Raw genomic sequence first — 10347 nt, 5'->3', positions numbered from 1 at the left:
TGCCTACAAGAAAATCTGTCACCAAAGTACACCAATATATATATATAATATTAAATACGGTGACATTAACTTCAGTTGAACGATCACATTTCATAAAACACAGAACTTACAAAGAGAAAAACAAAGTATACAACTGTTGATGAGCAAAGGAAAATTTATAACATATTCTGTATTTAATAAGTAACTCCTAATAGCACACAATATGCACATACTTTAATATTAAAATACAATTTTTACAACATTGAAAAAGGGTTCTCTCCAAACATCTTTACATTAATTAATTCAACTATCACATGTAAGAATAGGTTTTAGACAAATAAACTGTGGACAGTCCACTTGAGGACCAAGTTTGGCTGGTGGAAGCCAAGACGTGTGTCCAGGCGATGTACGCTTCCTCGATGAGCCAACCAAAAAAACCATCATTTGATGACCAAGGATGATTAAGGAGCTTTTACTTTTGAGACAATACCACGTGCTGAGCCATGGCGGATTCTGCCCGAGCTGTCAGAAGCAACACTACTGTAATCAGTCGACGGTTCTTTATCAGTTGAAGATCCCAGGGTCAAGCTGGACAAGGATGAGGACAGGTTCATAGTGGAGGAAACACTGAGAGTACTAGGATACTGACTTAGCTCTAGAAGCTCACCTTCGTCTGCGGGCAGACACGTCTCCACCATGGCCTCCAAACAGTTCACAAACAGCTCTGCATTATCTAAGTTTGTCTGGCTCTAAAATCAAGAGGTTAAAATTACAATTAGCCTACTACGCAATCACATAATTGTCCTCGAAAAATAAATACTTATGGATCACTTAACGACAACTATGCAACAGGCACTCCATATTTGCATTTTGGAAACAGAGAGCCGAGGAAACCTAAATCCAATCACAAAAAAAAGTTCCTTCCAATTAACACAGGAAAACAATAATAACACAAGTTGAGCTAACTTGGAATGAAAGTATTTAATTTTCTGCTACGGAAGTTAAAGAATCGGGCACATTTCTCAATCCTGGACTCCTGAAAACACGGACTTTCATATCTGATTATGTCAAAACACTTTAACTTGGATAAAAATTGTAAGTCTGAAATGAAAACAAAATAAAATAAATAGTAAAAAAAAAACAATGAAGAAGTCTTATAACTTCTAATTATAGAGCTGTGGGTCTGAAACGAAGCTCAGACTAAAAAGACAGTCCAAAACAGTGAGCAGATGCATTGTAATTTCTAGTAAATTTACAAAGATACTTACGGCTTACACAAACCAGCATTACAGTGGTACATTAAAGCAAATTTCAAATTCTAAACAAACCCAATATCACAACAATACATGATAAATTTGGTACATTTTCCAACTGAAACATTAATTTCCATGTCTTTGGATCTCAACATCTAATTATGACTACAAGAACATACGGGGGGGAAGGGAGACCTTACTGTACTCTAAAAAACAAAATAAAGCATGAAAAAAATAACTTACCTTTGAGAAAGGACCAGCAAATCTCCAAAGTCCCCCAAAACCAAATGCTAGAAAACAGTTATAACCACTATAAAGATGGACACCTCAAGGAAACAAGTGTAAACAATTTCCTTAATTACATATTCTTGCAGAACTGTTAAACTGGACTGAAAATAACTTTACAAAGTTTACGGCTAGAAATATTGAAATTATCATAAAGTGCTAATTTCTCCCCTTGCTGAACGTATTGTTGAAACAGGTCATTCAATACAATGGCATGACACAATAATTTTAAATGAACCTCAAAGTGAATTAAATATTAAAGAATCGATACAAATTTGAAGCTGTACAATAAATAGTTATTTGTTGAATAGAGATGACGGGTTAGCTGGTGATAACGCACAGTCTAGGAAAGAAATATTGACTTCTATATATACGTACACTACTCACACTACCCTCACAGATTACAATGAGTTAAATCTTTGCTTTATAAAATAACTCGCTTGCCCAGTCTAGGAAAGAAATATTGACTTCTATATATACGTACACTACTCACACTACCCTCACAGATTACAATGAGTTAAACCTTTGCTTTATAAAATAACTCACTTGCCATGTAGGTTTTTAGTCCTGAAGATGGTAGTGTAAAGCTATCATAATATGTAGTCTTTTAAATTTTGGCTGTTTGTTTGTTTTTGAATTTCGTGCAAAGCTACACGAGGGCTATCTACGCTAGCTGTCCGTAGTTTAGTGGTGTAAAACTAGAGGGAAGGCAGCTAGTCATCACCACCCACCGCCAACATTTGGGCTACTCTTTTACCAACAAATTGTGGGACTGACCGTCACATATAACGCCCCCACGACTGAAAAAGTGAGCATGTTTGGTGTGACGGGGATTTGAACCCGCGACTCTTAGATTGCGAGTCGAGCACCCTAACCACCTGGTCATGCCGGGCCTAAATTTTGGCTGTTGGCCAAATAAAATGTTTATTGTGCATTTTAACTGTTGACCTTGTTTCTAATTTTAAAATTTATTGCACAAATTGCTGTAATTGCATCTGCAGCTAGAAATATGAGCCCTAAGAAAAAAGGAACTTCGAACACCGACTTGCTCCAGAATGTACAGTAAGAGATAACATGTTTTCTGGATGTGAAATTTAGATGTTTTTTTTTTCCACTAACGCAATATATATATTGTTCTGAAACAAAGTGAAGTTTTTCAACACTACAATTTCAAATAACAAAATGTGTCCGACCAATTATAAGCAGCGTTTCCATTTCACTGTGTGAGGACTAGCACTTTAACTGTAATTAATCATTCACATTAGAATGTTAAATCACTAAACACACAAGTTTTTCTCACTCAGAAAACATTAAAAGTGATGTTGCCTAGATGATTAGATACAAGACAAAACAACATGCAACAGTGTAGCTGCACTATTTCAGTGGACGAATTTATCCTTACTCTGCAAGTAATGAAGTTGTTGCTGGCTAGAGTCCTCACAGGCTATCATGTTTTGTATGATACTCTGGACTGCACCGAGAATCACCTGGTCGTGACAGAGAGCGAGCACACTGTTGATTTTGGCATCCAGTAGGCTGTGACTGTACAAAGCAAATTAATGAGTGATGAATATATTAATTTTTTAATGCACAATAGTTTACATACATGCAAGACATTAGAAATGTACAGGTTTACAAATGTTTCAGTGTAACTGTTCAGTGAGATATTATAACTTACAACATTTAATATACAAACTTGAATGTATTTGTACCTTAAATTTATATATGATCACGTCTCACTGTTTGAGACGAAACTTTGTACAGAAATAAATCTCTTACCCAAGAAATAGCTGTTTCAAACTTCATATTGTTTGTAAGTCAAGTAGGTATTGTTTGTAAGTTAAGTAGGCATTGTTCGTAAGTTAAGTAGGTATTGTTCGTAAGTTAAGTAGGTATTGTTTGCAAGTTAAGTAGGTATTGCTCATAAGTAGGTATTGTCCATAAGTCAAGTAGGTATTGTTTGTAAGTTAAGTAGGTATTGTTCGTAAGTCAAGTAGGTATTGTTTGTAAGTTAAGTAATTATTGTTTGTAAGTCAAGTAGGTATTGTTCGTAAGTCAAGTAGGTATTGTTCGTAAGTCAAGTAGGTATTGTTCGTAAGTTAAGTAGGTATTGTTTGTAACTTAAGTAGGTATTGTTTGTAAGTTAAGTAGGTATTGTTTGTAAGCCAAGTAGGTATTGTTTGTAAGTTAAATAGGTATTGTTCGTAAGTTAAGTAGGTATTGTTTGTAAGTTAAGTAGGTATTGTTTGTAAGTTAAGTGGGTAGTTCTTGAAAAACAAGTTGATTAAATCAACTTTATGTTCAATCTAAGTTAAATTTGTGTGTACTAAGAAAATGTTATTTATATTTAACATTTAATATGTAAACAAAAGATAATTCTTTAGTTTTAAAAAGCTCTTCAAGGATGCTTTAACACTGAATTTAAAGGAAATCAATATTAAGGCTTTGTAGAATTTCGATACATAGTAAAATAATATGTCATTTAATATTTATATTTAAAGGCCAAAGGTGGAATTATATCATAATGAACTCACATAACAGGAAAAACTTTGGGAAAGACAACAGAAGCTTCAGCAAGGTACTCATACAAGACCCTCATTTCATTCTCGTCCGTTGTGTTACGAACGAGCGTGGCCTAAAAAAAAAAAGTTAACATTTAGATCCACAAATTAAATATTTTAGAAACGCTGAAATTACTTAATGGTTAATTAAATACTGATTTGTTCATTCAATGTGGTAATGAGTTGATGAAACATGAGACAGGAAATCAGTGATAGTGCATGAAGCAAACAGTTTATATATTTCACGAGAAAGTTATACTCTATTAGTTATTTAATGTTACTTTCATTAACAGTATTGGTTAGAATATTTAATATATATATTATATGCTTGATTATTTTGCATTTTTTATTATTATTATATATTTTTATTACAAGGCTTACATTCCTCATTGTTGACTTAGTATATGGACTCAAAACTAACTTAACCTCATGAAAATATTATTTGAAATAGTTGAGGGTACGACTAATAACAAAGCATTCTATTCACTATAAAGTAAGTAGCTATATTCACTAATAGGCTTAGTTCTGATCTATGTATAAAGTTTAATTTGATCAGTATTAAACACTATTAAATGTTAAGTAAAAATATATTTCATTGTCATTCTACAAATTCTGTTAAGTCTTTCCACAAACTTATATTTATCCACTGTGATTACTTCAGATGAAGTCTCATATAAAATTCTAATTTAACAATATCTTCATAATAATAGCTTACTTATCTCGATTCTTTAATAGATACAAGAAGAATGTCTCTCTAAAACAGAAGAATTTTAAAATTTAACGTTATCTTTACAGTTATAACTTACGTGAATCTTTAATGAAAGAAAAATGTCAGTGTAGGAACAGGATAACTTTATAATTTAATATTATCTGTTCTTTAATTTTCTGGAATCTTTAAAATCTACAAGAGAAATGTCTGTTTCTAAACAGAAGTTTTGATAACAATACCAATTTACTAATGCCATTAGTTCTGTGTTGATAAACTTTAATTTGTTCTTTCCTCCTCCTAACTGCTTCTTTAAGTTAACTTTACCACTAAGTAGTTTTTTGTAGAAGTAAATCATTTCTTGTCCAGCAAGCTATCTTAAAAACTTCACTTTCTACATACCAAAGGAGAAAGAATCCTATGGGAAGAGAGTATTAATTTTCTACTTAGTGGATGTTTAAATTTTACTCAATCACTTATAGATGGATTTATCTTCTACGTCAAAGTCCCAGTGGAGGATGATATTAAAAGAGAAAACAAAGTTGTGACTTGGTTTGGTTGTTGTTGTTAAGCACAAAGGGCTATTTGTGCTCTGCCCACCACAAGTAATCAAAACCCGAATTTTAGTGTCGTAAACTTTTGGACTTACCACCGAGGGAGGGGGGGGGTGTATAGTATGAAGAAACAGAGTGGCTGAAATGTAATACTAAAACTGTCCACATATATATAATGACCTACAAACACTGGCGAGATCTGAGTGATAAAAATCGCCAAGCCTCAAATACTCTCGGTGATTACGAGACTTACCATTACCGTCAGTACTAAAGCTTGAAAGGGGAGATCTGTCAAAACTTCAGGGTCCAGCAACACATTGTTTTCATTTGACACAGAGACTCTAGCATTTTTGTTCTTGTGGTTTGGGGAATCTTCCTCCTCATCTTCCAGACAGTCTTCTCTCTCAAAGTCTGAGGGAGAAGTTGTTCTGGTCTCTTCACTTTTTGGAATTGGCATTGAGCTGCTGCGTTGGGTTTTGAACAGCGGGCGTATATTCTGTGCATCAATATCCAAACTCTTCCAACACTTAGGGTCCTTGATACTCTGAACCTGAAATAAGGAAATAAAAATGTGAGACAAATCTAGTACTTTTAGTTTTAAAAGAATACGAGATAGAACTGAAAGTGACTTCTTGATAGGAGCTAAGTCACCATTTTGTGCTTGTTATAGTTTTCATGCTATAACTTTTAATACAGCAAGTGTATCTTCACGTAATTTTGCAGATTATCAGTAAACATTACAAGGCTTTTGTATGTAAAATATCAGTTTTTAAGTAATGTTTTTCTCATGCATTTTTTCTTTTCAATAGTTAACTATCCAACATGCAAAGTAATTTTGATTTTAAGATTAAAAATATTTTTAGACATCAGAAAATTTTCAAATTTCACATCTTTATAACTTTCAGATAATTATCAAACGTTTTTCTTTTTAGAAAAAAAAAATTATATTTTATCTGTTATTTTCACTATTGTATCTCTGTATGGGTTTGGTCGATTTGACCGACCTCGTAACCACCATAAAAAATTAGGAATTAGATATAAATTATGCTTTTTTTTGTTTTAGAATGACTACAAGTTATAACATGAAAACACAAATGTTTAGTCTAAATAGCTTAAATCTCATAGCATCATACATCAAAATATATAAATTTATTATTTTTATTAACCTTTCAGCCGTGCTTGACTAACATCACAGAAGTTGCAATGACGCGGCACACGTGCACTCATGTTACCACATACAAGAATATAAAACTGGCCTTTACAAAGTGACCTGTCTTGTAGTCTTCAGAACTAAAAAAATGTTATTATAGCTAATACTGGAATGTTTCTCTAGATATAAATAAGCTTAAAAATATATATATGTTTTGTAAGTGTACACCTGGCAACAGTTGGTGAAAAGCTGTGTTAACTTTATTATACTTTTAACTATTTTAATTTTGCTGCTCTAGTTAAAAGTCATCTTTATATGCCTGTTGGAGGTACCTGTTGTACTAGCGTGTGCTTGGAAACTTGAGCCTGGCTCAGAGTATTTTGGTCCAGCAGGTCACACGACTTCTGCCTTCTCGTGGTCGGGGTGGTACTGACAGGAACATGAGGGGCAGTTTGAGCTGTGGGGCTAGAAGAAGAGGCAGGAGAAGGTATAGGGGTGTGACCAGGTGTGGGGTTACTAGGTGAAATGGCACTCTGGGTAACTGGTACAGTCGAATGTAGATCAACAGAAAACTTTTCTACCGAAGGAGACTCTGAAACTACCCTCGTGACCCGGTGTTTTAAGTGACAACGGCTACGAACTTCTTCCGAGACCGATACAAGAGCTGACAACATACAAGAAACCTGTAAGTTTTGATGTTAATTTCACTAATAAACCTTTATACAGCTTAGAAACAAACTAAAGCATATAAACAAAAATATAAGTTTACTAAAAACCATGAAAAAATAATAAATCTATAGCATAAAAATATCTTTATACATACATTGATGTTTTGTAAAAAATAACAATAAAAATACAGATACACGTAGAATTAATTGTAAGTGTAGTGTAGTATTTTCAATTTTTTTTAATTCAGAGGCTTTTATTCTTCAACAGTTTGAGGGAAAAAGTTTGTAGTTATGGATAACCATACACAATGAATCTCAAACATTTTTATATTAAAACATTGTTACAAGTTTACAAACGCAAGTTCATAGATAAACTCAAAATTGGGAAATTGAGATTTAAAAACTAAAGCTAGAGATGGCATATGCTGGTTTATTTAAGTTAATAAAATAAATCAAAAAAGAAATGATACAATTTAACCAGCATTGTTAATGTTTGCTTTGTTTTCTGAGAGTATTTTATGATCAATATCAACGGAAAAAAAAACTTACCAGGGTTAAATTGATTTAAAGTTTCAACACTATTTAAAATTTACATATTCTAACTGTTGGCTCACCTGCTAGGTACGCCACGCTCTCCGACGTCACTTCAAACTTGTCCCTGGATGAAATTGGTATTACTTTTTGTTATTAATTATCATTACAAAGCATTCAAGTAGTCTCTATAGAAAATATATTTTTTAGTTACTTGTCACCCTTGTAACTATAAAACTTGTTGTTGAAAAAGACTAAGAGAGTTAATATAAAGTTTAAGGACTAAGATAGTTAATATATAGTTTAAGGACTAAGACAATTAATACAAAATTTAAGGACTAAGACAGTTAATATAAAATTTAAGGACTAAGAGAGTTAATATACAGTTAGTTAATATACAATTTAAGGACTAAGAGAGTTAATATACAATTTAAGGACTAAGAGAGTTAATATACAGTTTAAGGACTAAGAGAGTTAATATACAGTTTAAGGACTAAGAGAGTTAATATACAGTTTAAGGACTAAGAGAGTTAATATACAATTTAAGGACTAAGAGAGTTAATATACAATTTAAGGACTAAGACAGTTAATATACAATTTAAGGACTAAGACAGTTAATATAAGTTTAAGGACTAAGACAATTAATACAAAATTTAAGGACTAAGACAGTTAATATAAAATTTAAGGACTAAGAGAGTTAATATACAGTTAGTTAATATACAATTTAAGGACTAAGAGAGTTAATATACAATTTAAGGACTAAGAGAGTTAATATACAGTTTAAGGACTAAGAGAGTTAATATACAGTTTAAGGACTAAGAGAGTTAATATACAGTTTAAGGACTAAGAGAGTTAATATAAAGTTTAAGGACTGAGAGAGTTAATATAAAGTTTAAGGACTGAGAGAGTTAATATACAATTTAAGGACTAAGACCAGTTAATATACAATTTAAGGACTAAGAGAGTTAATATACAATTTAAGGACTAAGACAGTTAATATACAATTTAAGGACTAAGACAGTTAATATACAATTTAAGGACTAAGACAGTTAATATACAATTTACTACTACCCTTACCTTACCTTTCATTTTATAATAATTACTAATGATTATTAAGTTACTCTACAAAACATAGGCTGACATTACAGTTTCCTAAACTGTTCATCCACACATCAACTTCTTCCTCTCGGCTATTAACTACTGGTTTTTGTTTTTGCTCGTGAGAATCCTTCCTCATATTAATGAAACCAGAAGATGAACCAATGATCAATTACCAAAAGTACTTTACAGTAATTATCCAAAATTACCACAAAACATTATATTACTGACATCAAGAAAATTAGTTTGAAAGAAACAAAGAATAATGTATTACGTAGAATAAAACTGAAAAAATATATATACATGTTACAAATTTAATTTTTTATTACAGATGGTAAAATTGAAAAGAAAATCTGTGACATAGAGGTCTTCAGGTTTGTCTACTCAAATTTCACTGACACAGTTTGGGTCAGCAAACCAAAGAAGTACAGTTAGGCCTAATATAATGGAGATGAGTATATAATATATATACGTGTGGTTTCCGAGTCCTTTTAAATCGTTATACGGTACGCTAAATTAGTTTACGTATGTAAGTAATGTTAGAATGTTGTGTCTAATTCATTATTCAATATTATACTAACTGTTTAATGGTTATATATTTCTTTTTTTTTTCACTGAAAATAGTCGTGCATACTAAATCCAGGTAGTCAAATGTAAAAAGCCATAAAGAATTAAGCATACAATGGCTTAATACTACAGGTTAAACATAAAGAAATGAAAGTATAGCTTAAGAGCATATTTTCATCTGACAAAAAAAAACTCACCTTTTATAAGGTTTTGCTATAATTCCAAGTAACACATTTAGAACTCTGGTTGTCCTAGAGACGGTGGTTGGAGTCGGATGTCGAAAACCTAAAATATGCGACAAAGTTTGTAACGGCAGAAAAACATCACCACAGGTGACTCAACTTTCTACTACTCTTCCCTAACTTACAGATGTCCCTAATAAAAATATCGGACATGAGTACACACTCAATATCAATTTTAAAAGTTGATCAAAGTCACTATGATCAAGATTTTGCCAGTTTTACATACCGTAAAAAAAATTTAACAAGTGACGTCATTTGATGATGTATTACACACCAACAAGTAACATCATGTGATGATGTATTACACACATTTTAAGACCTTAGAATATCAATGACAAGTAAAGACTTCCCATCAAATGTATAAGGTTTCCATATTGTAATTTTTGTGTTTCTAGAAATATGTTATGAGCATACTGTCTGAATCATCTATCATGTATAACATAAACAGTTGTCTGGCTTAGAGCACAAACACTTCAAACACAGTTATCAATATAAAAAATGTATTATATGTAACAGTTGTCTAGTCTAGAGCACAAACACTTCAAACACAGTTATCAACATAAAAATGTATTATATGTACCAGTTGTCTAGTTAAGAGTACAAACACTTCAAACACAGTTATCAACATAAAAATGTATTATATGTACCAGTTGTCTAGTTAAGAGTACAAACACTTCAAACACAGTTATCAACATAAAAATGTATTATATGTACCAGTTGTCTAGTTAAGAGTACAAACACTTCAAACACAGT

General features: G+C 32.0%; 1 pseudogene; it reads right to left on the bottom strand.

The window, feature by feature from the left end:
• Nucleotides 1-6: 6 nt before the first annotated feature.
• The window catches only part of LOC106469394, a 49357-nt pseudogene continuing 39016 nt past the window's right edge, over nt 7-10347 (bottom strand).

The sequence above is a fragment of the Limulus polyphemus genome, unplaced genomic scaffold (genome assembly GCF_000517525.1).
Source record: "Limulus polyphemus unplaced genomic scaffold, Limulus_polyphemus-2.1.2 Scaffold3465, whole genome shotgun sequence".
Classification (NCBI taxonomy): domain Eukaryota; kingdom Metazoa; phylum Arthropoda; class Merostomata; order Xiphosura; family Limulidae; genus Limulus; species Limulus polyphemus.
Note: the sequence above shows the minus strand (reverse complement) of the source record. Positions and strands in the feature narration are given on the sequence as shown.